A 10,097-nucleotide genomic window follows, 5' to 3' on the forward strand; every position below is an offset into this window, starting at 1 on the left:
ATCCACTCTACTAGTTACATCCTCAAAAAATTCTATGAGATTCGTCAGACATGATTTTCCTTTCACAAATCCATGCTGACTTTGTCCGATGATTTCACCACTTTCCAAATGTGCTGTTATCACATCTTTGATAACTGACTCCAGCAGTTTCCCCACCACCGACGTTAGGCTAACCGGTCTATAATTCCCCGGTTTCTCTCTCCCTCCTTTTTTAAAAAGTGGGGTTACATTAGCCACCCTCCAATCCTCAGGAACTAGTCCAGAATCTAACGAGTTTTGAAAAATTATCACTAATGCATTCACTATTTCTTGGGCTACTTCCTTAAGCACTCTGGGATGCAGACCATCTGGCCCTGGGGATTTATCTGCCTTTAATCCCTTCAATTTACCTAACACCACTTCCCTACTAACATGTATTTCCCTCAGTTCCTCCATCTCACTGGACTCTCTGTCCCCTACTATTTCTGGAAGATTATTTATGTCCTCCTTAGTGAAGACAGAACCAAAGTGATTATTAACTTTATTAACTTTGCCTCCAACTTTCACCCTGCCCTCAAGTTTACCTGGTCCATTTCCGACACCTCCCTCCCCTTTCTAGATCTTTCTGTCTCTGTCTCTGGAGACAGCTTATCCACTGATGTCTACTATAAGCCTACTGACTCTCACAGCTATCTGGACTATTCCTCTTCTCACCCTGTCTCTTGCAAAAACGCCATCCCCTTCTCGCAATTCCTCCGTCTCCGCCACATCTGCTCTCAGGATGAGGCTTTTCATTCTAGGACGAGGGAGATGTCTTCATTTTTTAAAGAAAGGGGCTTCCCTTCCTCCACTATCAACTCTGCTCTTAAACGCATCTCCCCCATTTCACGTACATCTGCTCTCACTCCATCCTCCCACCACCCCACTAGGAATAGGGTTCCCCTGGTCCTCACCTACCACCCCACCAGCCTCCGGGTCCAACATATTATTCTCCGTAACTTCCGCCACCTCCAACGGGATCCCACCACTAAGCATATCTTTCCCTCCCCCCCTCTCTCTGCATTCCGCAGGGATCGCTCCCTACACAACTCCCTTGTCCATTCGTCCCCCCCATCCCTCCCCACTGATCTCCCTCCTGGCACTTATCCGTGTAAGCGGAACAAGTGCTACACATGCCCTTACACTTCCTCCCTTACCACCATTCAGGGCCCCAAACAGTCCTTCCAGGTGAGGCATCACTTCACCTGTGAGTCGACTGGGGTGATATACTGCGTCCGGTGCTCCCGATGTGGCCTTTTATATATTGGTGAGACCCGACGCAGACTGGGAGACCGCTTTGCTGAACATCTACGCTCTGTCCGCCAGAGAAAGCAGGATCTCCCAGTGGCCACACATTTTAATTCCACATCCCATTCCCATTCTGACATGTCTATCCACGGCCTCCTCTACTGTAAAGATGAAGCCACACTCAGGTTGGAGGAACAACACCTTATATTCCGTCTGGGTAGCCTCCAACCTGATGGCATGAACATTGACTTCTCTAACTTCCGCTAGGCCCCACCTCCCCCTCGTACCCCATCTGTTACTCTTTTTTATGCACACATTCTTTCTCTCACTCTCCTTTTTCTCCCTCTGTCCCTCTGAATATACCTCTTGCCCATCCTCTGGGTCACCCCCCCCCGGTCTTTCTTCCCGGACCTCCTGTCCCATGATCCTCTCGTATCCCCTTCTGCCTATCACCTGTCCAGCTCTCGGCTCCATCCCTCCCCCTCCGGTCTTCTCCGATCATTTTGCATCTCCCCCTCCCCCTCCAGCTTTCAAATCCCTTACTCACTCTTCCTTCAGTTAGTCCTGACGAAGGGTCTCGGCCTGAAACGTCGACTGTACCTCTTCCTATAGATGCTGCCTGGCCTGCTGCGTTCACCAGCAACTTTGATGTATGTTGCTTGAATTTCCAGCATCTGCAGAATTCCTGTTGTTTTTTTTCAAAGTGATTATTCAATTGGTTTTTAAACGCAAACAACAGGAATTCTGCAGATGCTGGAAATTCAAGCAACACACTTCAAAGTTGCTGGTGAACGCAGCAGGCCAAGCAGCATCTATAGGAAGAGGCGCAGTCGACGTTTCAGGCCGAGACCCTTCGTCAGGACTAACTGAAGGAATTGGTTTGCCATGTCCTTGCTCCCCATAATCAATTCACCTGTTTCTGTCTGTAGGGGACCTACATTTGTCTTTACCAGTCTTTTCCTTTTTACATATCTATAAAAAACTGACTGTAAAAGCTTATGTTCCCTGCCAGTTTTCTCTCATAATCTTTTTTCCCCTTCCTAATTAAGCCCTTTGTCCTCCTCTGCTGAACTCTGAATTTCTCCCAGTCCTCAGGTGAGCCACTTTTTCTGGCTAATTTGTATGCTTCTTCTTTGGAATTGATACTATCCCTAATTTCTCTTATCAGCCACGGGTGCACTATCTTCCTTGATTTATTCTTTTGCCAAACTGGGATGAACAATTGTTGTAGTTCATCCATGCAACCTTTAAATGCTTGCCATTGCGTATCCACCGTCAATCCTTTAAGTGTCATTTGCCAGTCTATCTTAGCTAATTCACGTCTCATACCTTCAAAGTTACCCCTCTTTAAGTTCAGAACCTTTGTTTCTGAATTAACTATGTCACTCTCCATCTTAATGAAGAATTCCACCATATTATGGTCACTCTTACCCAAGGGGCCTCTCACGACAAGATTGCTAATTAACCCTTCCTCATTGCTCAAAACCCAGTCTAGAATAGCCTGCTCTCTAAGTTGGTTCCTCGACATGTTGGTTCAAAAAACCATCCTGCATACATTCCAAGAAATCCTCTTCCTCAGCACCTTTACCAATTTGGTTCACCCAATCTACATGTAGATTGAAGTCACCCAGTATAACTGCTGTTCCTTTATTGCACACATTTCTAATTTCCTGTTTAATACCATCTCTGACCTCACTACTACTGTTAGGTGGCCTGTACACAACTCCCACCAGCGTTTTCTGCCCCTTAGTGTTATGCAGCTCTACTCATATCGATTCCACATCTTCCCAGCTTATGTCCTTCCTTTCTATTGCGTTAATCTCATCTTTAACCAGCAACGCCACCCCACCTCCTTTTCTTTCATGTCTATCCCTCCTGAGTATTGAATATCCCTGAACGTTGAGCTCCCATCCTTGGTCACCCTGGAGCCATGTCTCTGTGATCCCAACTATATCATAATCATTAACAACAATCTGCACTTTCAATTCATCCACCTTGTTACGAATGCTCCTTGCATTGACACACAAAGCCCTCAGGCACTCTTTTACAACTCTCTTAGCCCTTATACAATTATGTTGAAAAGTGGCCCTTTTTGATGCTTGCCCTGGATTTGTCGGCCTGCCACTTTTACTTTTCTCCTTACTACTTTTTGCTTCTACCCTCACTTTACACCCCTCTGTCTCTCTGCACTGGTTCCCATCCACCTGTTGTGAACTAACCTCCTCTCGCCTAGCCTCTTTAATTTGATTCCCACCCCCCAACCATTCTAGTTTAAAGTCACCTCAGTAGCCCTCGCTAATCTCCTTCATAACGACTGGAAAAAAAGATGAGAAGTCAGTAAGAAAGTGGGGGATGGAAGGAAGAAGTACAAGTTGGTAGGCAATAAACTGGGAGAGGGAGGAATGAAGTAAAGAGCTGAGAAGTTGATTGGTGAAAAAGATAAAGGGCTGAAGAATCTGATAGGAGAGGGTAGAAGAGCATGAAAGACAGGGAAGGGAGAGGAGCACTGGAGGGAGGTGATGGGCAGGGAAGGAGATATGTTGAGAAAGGGAATGGGAATGGTGAAGGGGGTGGGACATTTCTAGAAGTTTGAGAAATTGATGTTCATGCCATCAGTTTGGAGGCTACCCGATGGAATACAAGACGTTACTCCTCCAACCTAAGTGTGGCCTCATTGCCGCAGTAGAGGTGGCCACAGACTGACATGTCGAAATGGGAGCGGAAAGTAGAAATGAAATGGGTGGCCACCAGGAGGTCCCGTTTATTCTGGCGAATGGAGCGTGGGTGCTTGGCAAAACAGTCTCCCATTCTACACCGGGTCGCACCGATATACAGAACGCCACACCGCAGCACCGAGATACAGTAGGTGACCCCAAAAGACTCAACTGGAAGAAATGTTTGGTCGTAAGGGAGGTGTGGCACTTATTCCACTTACAAGGATGAGTACCAGGAGGGAGGTCAGTGGCTAGGGATTAATGGAGAAAGGAGTCACGAAGGGAGTGAACCCTGCAGAAAGCGGGAAGGGTGGGCGTAAGGAAAGATGAGCTTGGTGATGGTATCCCATTGGAGATGGCGGAAGCTGCAGAGAATTATGAGCTGGACGCAGAGGTTAGTGGGGTGGTAGGTGGGGATGAGGTGAGGCAGATATGCACGAAATGGAGGAGATGCAGTTAGTAACAAGCAGAAACAATGGTTACTTAATTGTTTTGATGCCAAATCATCCAACATAATAAGCAGGCAACTGGAACTAGTGCAGGTAGGCAATTTGGTTACCATCCAAAGGGCCTGTTTCTTTGCTGTTTGACTTATGTTTTAGAGTAGAGGATTAATGCTAAAGCTTCCAAACAAGTAATCCAGAGGTGAGAACTAAATCTAGTGAGTTCAAATTGCACCATAAAGCAAGGAAATTAAAAATGCTGTCAAAATAAAAATAATGAAAATGGAAAGCAACACACACAAATTGCTGGAGGAGCTCAGCAGATCAGGCAACATCTATGGAAAAAAAATAGATAGTCGACATTTTGGGGTGAGACCCTTCTTCAGGAGGGGGAAGATGCCAGAATAAAAAGATGGGGAAGGGGTAGGAGGACAGCTGGAAGCTGACAGGTGACGCCAGGTGATAGGTGGTGAGAAAGGTCGAGGGCTGGAGAAGAAATAATCTGTTAGGAGAGGAGAGTGGCCATAGAGAAAAGGGAAGGAGGGGGACCCAGGTGGAAGTAATAGGCAGGTGAGAAGTGGTAAAAGGTCAGAGAGGGGAATAGAGGGTGGGGGGGGGCAAGAGGGCAAATTTGTTCACCAGATTGTGAAATCAATATTCATGCCATCAAGTTGGAGGCTACGCAGATGGATTGCAAGGTCACGAACACCAGAAATCTGCAGATGCTGGAAATCCAAAGCAACACTCACAAAATGTTGGAGGACCTCAGCAAGCCAATCAGCATCTATAGAAAAGAGTAAACAGTCAATGTTTTGGGCCAAGACCCTTCATCAGGACCGGAAAACAAAGTGTTGTTCCTCCACCCCAAGGATGGCCTCATCTTGGCACAAGATGAGACCACGGACTGACATGTCAGAACAGGAATGAGAATTAAATTGTTTAGCCACTGGGAAGTCCTGCTTATGGCAGATGGAGAGAAGGTGTTTGACAAAGCAGTTCCCCAATTTACAACAGGTCTCACCAATGTAGAACCGACCACATCCAAAGCACCAAACGCAACAGACTACTTCAGCAGATTCGCAAGTGAAGTGCTGCCTCACTTGGAAGGACTGCCTGGGGCTCTGAATGGAGGTGAGGAAGGAGGTGCATGGGCAGGCAAAGTAATTAGGCCACTTGGTGGGATAAATGCCCAGAGGATGAATGGACAAGGAACTCATGGAGGGGGCAATCCCTGCAGAAAGCAGCGGGGCAGGGTGAGGGGGAGGTAGTGGTCAGATCCCTTTGGAGATGGCAGAAGTTGCAGAGGATAATGTGTTGCATGCAGAGGCTGATGGGGTGGTGGACAAGGACGAGGGACTCTATCGCTATTAAGATGGCGGAAAAATGGTGTGAGCATGAATGTATGGGAAATGTAGGAGATGCGAGTGAGGGCACAATCAATAGTAGAGGGAGGGAAAACCCATTCTTTAAAGGAGCGTTTCTGATGTCCTTAAACTGAAAGCTGCATCCTGGGAACAGATACAACAGAGAAGAGACTGAGAAAAGTGAATAGCAATTTTACAGAAGATAGGGTGGGAAAAGGTATAGTCAAGATAACTGTAAGAATCAGTACGTTTATAAAAGATGTTGGTTGTTTTGTCTCCAGAGATGGAAAAAGGGAGGGAGATATCAGAGATGGACCAAGTGAAAGATCATCACATAACCAGTGAAGAAAATCAGTCCTCATTTCTCTTTGGCCCATGTCTGAAAGAAGGGATATGTTTGATTGCTAACTGTTTCTGAAGAAGCTTGTCATGTCTTTCAGTTACACCATAAACATGCCAAAATGTCAAAACGTACCAGATTTAAGATATGGCAAAATCATTCTCCACCCAACTGACCTTGCCAAATCCTCTTCACAAACACCAAAGGGCGGGGAGCTGAACGCAAAGACAACCCCAAGAGTCCTCAATGCTCATGGTATACATCATAAAATTCCATGCTATCAAATTAGAAACAATTAAGGAAACCTAATGAACAGCTCCTGACATTCCTCCCACCCCCAACTGATGAATCAGAACTTTGCCTTAGTAAAGGAGGTTCAAAGTAGCAAACATAATAATGGCACATAATGCAATCTAGTTTGATGACTTTGATACACCAAGAATGTTACTGTAGCATCATTACTAACTGGTCATGTCCTTAAGACTGATAAAGCAAACACAATGAGGGGTACACCTACTCGATGTAGTCAACTCTTTCTTGTCTATAACAACATTTATCTATAACAACAATAGAAATAACCACAATACAGACAAAAGCATCTCCTCAAAGACAACATTGTGTTGCGTAGTGCTATTATGATGCTAAATTGGATATATAGCCATCTCAATATTGGACATTTATGAGCCATAAGCAACAATTTTGTATTATGTAATCTCATAGTTCTGTATATTCTTCACTTAACCAAAATGTTTGAGCATGCAGAAGAGCACAACATGCATAGTCCAACTTGTACCTAAAACTGACATACTGACTTGCTAAACTTGTATGTCAATGTACTTGACTGAAGCTAAGCAATGCCAACACAGGACTAAAGATCAGTTCTTCCACATTCTATCATGAATAGTGAGGACAATTGTGTTGACAGGAAGCAGTTCCAAGAACAACCTCATCCTCAAAGATTGTCTTCAGCGTCTGATACCATCAGCCAGAAGTGCTGATGACCCATTCATTACAACAGGCGGTTTTTCTTCCAATGCAGTTCTCTTCAGATGCTACTGAACAATGTCCTAGTATAATGCAGGAGATTTGTAGTCTAGAATTAACTGCATTTTCAGAAACAGAATTAATACCACCGGCATATGTCGTGAAATTTGTTAACTTTACAGCAGCAGTACAATGAAATACATAAATATAGTGAAAAAACTCAAATTACATTAAGTCAGTCAAATTGGCTATACATTGATTACCACATAACTGTGCCTAGTGATATTTATTAAGAGGACAAATACATCCAGCTAATTATGTTCTGTTGAGGATCTTTGACCAACCAAAAGTCAGAAACCTAATTTAGCTTAGCTGGTCTATTACTTAATACACAAGAAGGCTTGAATGGGTAAATAAGATACATAATTGAAAAAGAATCAGGGATGATTGCATGAATGGATTGATGTTGGGCAATCAGTCTTAAGGTGAAGAGACTTAATGTGCACTTAAATCATGAAGAATTGCAAAGAAGGTGTTATTGTGGACACTTTTCACCTTGCAAAATGCCTTTCCCAGAAGCTCCCTTCTGGAAAGAATCATAATCAGGTTTATTATCACCGGCATGTGACGGCAAATTTGTTAACTTAGCAGCAGCAGTTCAATGCAATAGATAATCTAGCAGAGAGAAAAAAATAAAATAAAAATATAATAAACAAACAAGTAAATCAATTACAGTATATGGATATTGAATATTTTTTAAACGTGCAGAAACAGAAATACTGTATATTAAAAAGGTGAACACAGGGCTAACAAAAACAAAAAAATCGTGCCATCTTAAAACTTCCATCAGTTATTAATCAATCAATTTGGTTATCTCCCCACCCCCTCTATTACCTCAGTCACTATAAATACTTTAAACCACTCTTTATAATGCTATTTACATTCTATATACATGCCTGATATTTATTTATGCTCATTTTATTCCATATCCATACTTTAACTTCTAAAATACATTTACATAATTCTTTCTTGTTATACAATTGTTCAATGCTATTGATTTTGTTGCAAGTTGCACCAACACACCACAGCTAATTCCTAATACATGTAAGTGTATATGACAAAGTTGATTCTTGATCCTTTAAATACAGAAACTGCTGGCAGAATGTTCAAGACAATTGGCAAAATAACCAGACACTATAGGGATAAATAAAACTGGAAGCAAGGACTTTGAATACACAGCCTGGAGTAAGATTAACAACTAATGCTCAAACCTCTGTGTAGACTATGTAGGACTTTTGCTAACTGTGGATCAAAGCCACGTCTATAACTGACTTCCTATCTCTCTCTGTAATTGGGAAATTGTGAAAGAAAATCTCTGTCAGCCATCCTGCAAATGCCAACAGAAAGTATTGACGAAGGAAAACGTTTGAATGAAATTCCTCCAGAACTGAATAAATGGAAACTGAATTACAAAAAAACTAAATTCTACCACAAAAATCACTATCTTAAGTACACATCAAACCAGAAAAAAACATGTACATTCACAAAGTCAACACAAACTTTTTCAAAAAAAGCAAGGAATATGTACATTACAAGCTAATTTCGTGACAATACTATATGCCGGGTGGAACTGGCATGTAACTTATAGCTGAGCATTAAAACGATACATTATTGGCTTCATTAACGTCAGTGCAACATTTCCAACGTACACCAGCATCAAAACAGCAACGCGATCAAGAACCGGACCAGCAGTCGAATTCTCACTGCACTATATAATTGTAAAAGCAGTCTTTAAAAGAGGATGCGCAACTGAACTTCATCGGCTACCCAGCTGTCATTCTAATAAGTTCATTCAGCGTGAAGGACATAATTAAAACGTTATTTAGTACTCCCAAGTTTTTACCATTTGCTGATTCCAAACTTCGCAGTTGCTGCAAAACGGGTGTGCTGATCGCGAAAGAACAACATAATGCCAGCAATGGGGATCTGCTAGTTTAAGCATCTACCTCTGTCGCATAACTAGCACAGCTCGAAACATGCTACATCCATGTATTAGTTATGCACTCTTCTCGCAGTCAAGTTTTTGCATGGGTAATGAAGCGGATGCATTTGAACTCTAAAGCTACTTTGGGAATAGGGTAGCGCCATTACTGAGGGGTCTCTCCCTCCCAATCCAGACCCCGTGCACAACGAAGCGGATGCATTGAGACTCTAAAGCTACCTTGTACCTGGGTAAGGAGTCACGCCCTCACTGAGGGGTCTCTCCCTCCCCATCCAAACATCGAGCAGGTGCAGCAACATGGCGCCAGAGCAGCTCGCCACCTGTTATAAGCAAGGAGCAACTCCTGTTCACCACCTACCAGTCCACAGCTACCGGGGGGAGCAGACCTCTCGCCGGATACGGGCCCGGGCGGCAGTGCAGTTGCTACAGGTGTCAGGAGTGCCGGTTTGCATTATAAACCCCGATCGGACTGACGGGCTCCTCTCGGACCGAGAACCGCCCCGCCAGGGCAAGGGGGCAGCAAGCAGGCACTTCCTGTCCCGACGGTGACGGCCGGACTCGAGCCCGGCACGGGCCCCGGCAGCGCACTTACCGGCTGTCCACTCGCGCTCCCACTCTCCGCTGATTTTTCCGCCCCGCCGCCTCGTCCTGTCAGAGCTCGCGCTCTCTCACTCCGCCCCTCCCTTTCTGACGTCGGCAGTCGCGTGCTGAGGGACGGAGGGTCCGTCTGTGCCGTCGTGTGGGGCAGGAGGGAGAGGAAGAACCGGGTGTGAGAGGCAGGAGGGAGGGAGAAGAGGCGAGAGTACTTATCAGACCGCGGAAAGTTTCTCTGGAAAGATAGTATTGGGAGACAGAGAACTTGTTTTGCCGTCAGTCTTCACTGGAAGATAGCAGTCGTAATGCCAGAAATTCGAGAGTCAGGGGACAGAAGTGAGCGTCTTTGCTATACTGAGGAAAATCTAATCTAATTTAAAAGGTGTGCTT

General features: G+C 44.5%; 1 protein-coding gene across 3 annotated transcripts in view; it reads right to left on the minus strand.

Annotated features, from left to right (window-relative positions):
- ugt8 (UDP glycosyltransferase 8) overlaps positions 1 to 9,740 on the minus strand; it is a 134,330-nt gene extending 124,590 nt beyond the window's left edge. For 2 of the 3 annotated variants that reach the window (XM_063042237.1, XM_063042235.1), the window contains exon 1: positions 9,472 to 9,698. The gene's annotated coding sequence lies outside the window, so the exon portion shown is untranslated. The other variant, XM_063042236.1, reaches the window with a different exon arrangement.
- Between the last annotated feature and the right edge of the window lie 357 nt (positions 9,741 to 10,097).

This window comes from Mobula hypostoma, chromosome 3 (assembly GCF_963921235.1).
Source record: "Mobula hypostoma chromosome 3, sMobHyp1.1, whole genome shotgun sequence".
Lineage (NCBI taxonomy): Eukaryota > Metazoa > Chordata > Chondrichthyes > Myliobatiformes > Myliobatidae > Mobula > Mobula hypostoma.